We start from the raw sequence: 3,623 nt of genomic DNA on the forward strand, positions 1-3,623 counted from the left end.
ACTCCTTTGGATAACGAACCAACTTGAGGACCAGAACATCTATGAGAGTAAAATTCCCATCTATTGCTATAATAAAGGTATTATGAGTCTTTCTAAAAATCCAACATTGCATTCTAGAGCTAAGCACATAGAAATTAAACATCATTTCAAAAGAGATCATGTTCAGAATGAGACAATGAAATTATAATTGTACCCACTGATGATCAACTTGCTAACATTTTCACAAAACCCTTAACTGAAAAGAGGTTGATTTTGCTATGAAATTGCCTTGGCATGGTGTTTATTAATGAATTAATTAATTTCTATATGGAATCCACTGCTACATTAGAGGACCTATCATCCAATGAGTATAAGCACACACCCACAATGTTCAACAAATGGACGTTCACTCATGAATTTATTACTATTATGTAAAACACAATGTTTCTATATAAGAATGTTTTAACGCTTTATGTTGAGTCAGATCTTGGATGACGGGCTTAATGATTGCTTTTCAACGCCAACAATAAACCCTTTAAACTATGAGACTCTTGGTATCACTCTCATTTTAGCTCTAAAACACTTCCTCTTCCTCACTGAGACCTAAACCCTATCTTTGAACTCTCAACTCTCTACAATGGTCACTTCAAACTCATCTACTGTTGAAATCATTCCTTCCAAAGAGATAATGACCATCCACACTGACAATGAGCCTTCAATACATGTTGAAAATTGTTTTGGTATTCAAGAACTCGAGAAGGTTGGTCTCAACCTCAATAAGACACTTCTTTTCTGTGGAGCGAGGCATTTTTTTTCAACGATCCTTAGAGAATCTACCTAGAACTTATCAGAACGTTCTGGATAAATGCTAAGTTTGCCAACAAGAAATTCATTGTACCCAAGGTTCTGGGAACCAAGGTGGTACTCTCAAGCGACTCAATTGCTAAGGCAACTGGGTGCCTTCATGAAGGAAGCGCCTATCAAGATAGATGGGAGAAGAACTATGACTCTCATGTTGTAAGGGCACTTTACAAGGAGAATGCTGACAAAGTAGGTGACTAGAAGACCGTAGTTTACAACCTGATGTGTGAGAGGGCCAAGATTTGATCCAACATTATTAACAAGAGTGTTCTCCAAAAAGCAAGATCAAAGACATCATTTTCATATCTCCATAAGTTTGTGCTCTTCCACTTGATGGAGAATCTACCCTTTGACTTGCCTCACACTATCAACATCAACATTTTAGGAATCTTAAGGGCTTAGGTGGTCTGGATGACATCTATTATGCTGCCCTAATCAACAAGGTGCTCTAGGATCAAGGCGTATATCACGTCTTTGATAAGATGGACGATGATTCTAAGCACACCCTTATAGCCAAGAGTTCAGTTGTTGCTAAACAACAAAAAATTAGCATGACTAACCTAAAATCTATGAATGTTGCTTTAGAACAAAACTTAAAGGAAGCTCCTCAAGTGGACCTAGACGCCATAAATACGATGAAGCAGAAGAGGCTTGCCAAGGCTATCACCTTCGAAGACAGAGGTCACAACAGCTTTGGCATTGCCAAGAAAATACAGAAGATTATGCTTGAGCAAGAGAAAAAGAAGAAGAAAGAAACAATCTCTGAGAGAGGAGGAGGAAGAAGAAGAGATTATTGCAAGGGAGCACAAGACAAAGAAGAAACATGAACAGATAAGTGAGTCCACTCCTATGTGTCTAATAGAAGAAAATTGGTGCCACAAAGGTTGAAAGACCTAAGTGAAACTGATGAGGAGGATGAGGAACTTGTGCAAATAGCTCTGCAAAAATGAAAGCTTGTGGCCTAAGCTACCCCTACCCCAAAGAGAGCAAAAATCATCCAACCAACTCTTAAAGTTCGAGAATCTATCATTCCATCCATCATTCCTAGATGTATCAAGATGAAGGCTACGAAAGCCAATCCTAAGTTTGGTGTGAAGGAGTGGACAATCTAATTCATTGGTAACAAGGAGAATCTAGCTTCATCTTCCTCAAATAGTAAGTCAACTAATAAAACTTCTATCTCCCCTCTCCAAAAGCATCCAATTCCCACAACAAAAGCGCGTCCACCTTCATTCCTCATTCACCTCGAGAAGTTCAGAAGATCAACCCAATAGAAGGAACCCCCCTTGACAGATGCTCATATGTTTCCTCTAGCATTTATTTAAGGTAATCCAAAAATCAACATCTTCCTTCTCTAAAGTCATCCATGCCAAACCCCTTACGAGGGAATCCATCACTGTCCAAGAACCCGCATGGACGAGACATGACTATGTGCAGATACCATTGGAGTCCTTTATGACTCTTCCAACATATGCCATAGTTCATCTATAGCCTCCATAATGGACATGTCCAATGCAGTCGCAAGTCATAAAGATGCAACCACATTGTCTTGTACCTGGCACCCAACGAGTTCATTTGTCCACCAAGGTTACACCAACAATAGCATGGAGAAACCTTCAGAGGTGTAAGGATGAGAAAAACACCCAAAAAAAATATCTCTAGGGATTTGTTTAAGAAAAATAGGAGGGACCCTTGGCAAGAAATGGAACCACCCAAGAGTGAATTCCAAAAGAAGGTGAATCTTCAGATGTCATTTACAAAACTTTTACTCATGCATCCAATAGATCTCAACTTGTCTCATGAAGACTACTCCTCTCTTGGAAACCTCCATGCACAAGTGTATATGAGAGATTAAACCATTATTATCCATCGGGATTGCACATCTTAAGGGCCACCGATATCAAGATAGTTGTTGATAAGGTGTGTCCTTGTCTACCCATATAGGATGATGCTAAAAAGAAAAAGGTTCAAGTTATACTACACGGAAGAGATGCCCTCAAGGTAGATGAAGGTGGAAGTTGTCAACTACCTAAAAAATTAGAGTTCCCTATTTAGTGGGAAGAAGCTTGTTCGTGTTCTAGATGCTTATGATACGAGAATCTTTTGGAATCAGATCGTGTGGACATACACTTTGAAGACTTCCACCTCTAGTTATGATGGAAGCAACAATGTTGTTCACCACAACATTATCCAAGTTTTATGTTTAGTTAGGAAGTATCACTTTGATGATGATTGTGTCTACTTTACAAATGATGTCGACAACTACTCATTCATTTAGTGTATACTACGACTTCCCACTATTCAATTCAAAGGGACTTACTATCTCTTTAAGATGAGTGAAGAACAAATGATAGCTCATGTGACTTAGCTCCATGATGTTCAACAGGCAAAGAAGGCTTAAGAAAAAGAAGCAATGGTTGTTGTTGCATTGAAGGAAAAAATGCCTCTATCCAAGCTTAAGCATCTGCCAAAGTTTGTGGATGATACCATTATACATGGGATCTTTACTGATCTTACTAACCTAGTATCATGGACAAAACTCCATAGAATGAAGCTTAAGCAACAAAAAGAGGAAAAGGTGAAACTGATGTAAGATTGTGGACTGCTTGGACACGGTTTCTTTGTCTATCACAACAAAGAAACTGTGTCCAAGCAGTCCACAACCTTAAATGAAGCTACATAAAGAGGAAAAGGTGAACATGATGTTGTCATTGTCTATTCCACCAGTTCAGAACCTTCTCCTTTGAACTATGCACATACTATTGTTGTAACCAAAGATTAGG

Source organism: Glycine max, chromosome 13 (assembly GCF_000004515.6).
Source record: "Glycine max cultivar Williams 82 chromosome 13, Glycine_max_v4.0, whole genome shotgun sequence".
Taxonomy (NCBI): domain Eukaryota; kingdom Viridiplantae; phylum Streptophyta; class Magnoliopsida; order Fabales; family Fabaceae; genus Glycine; species Glycine max.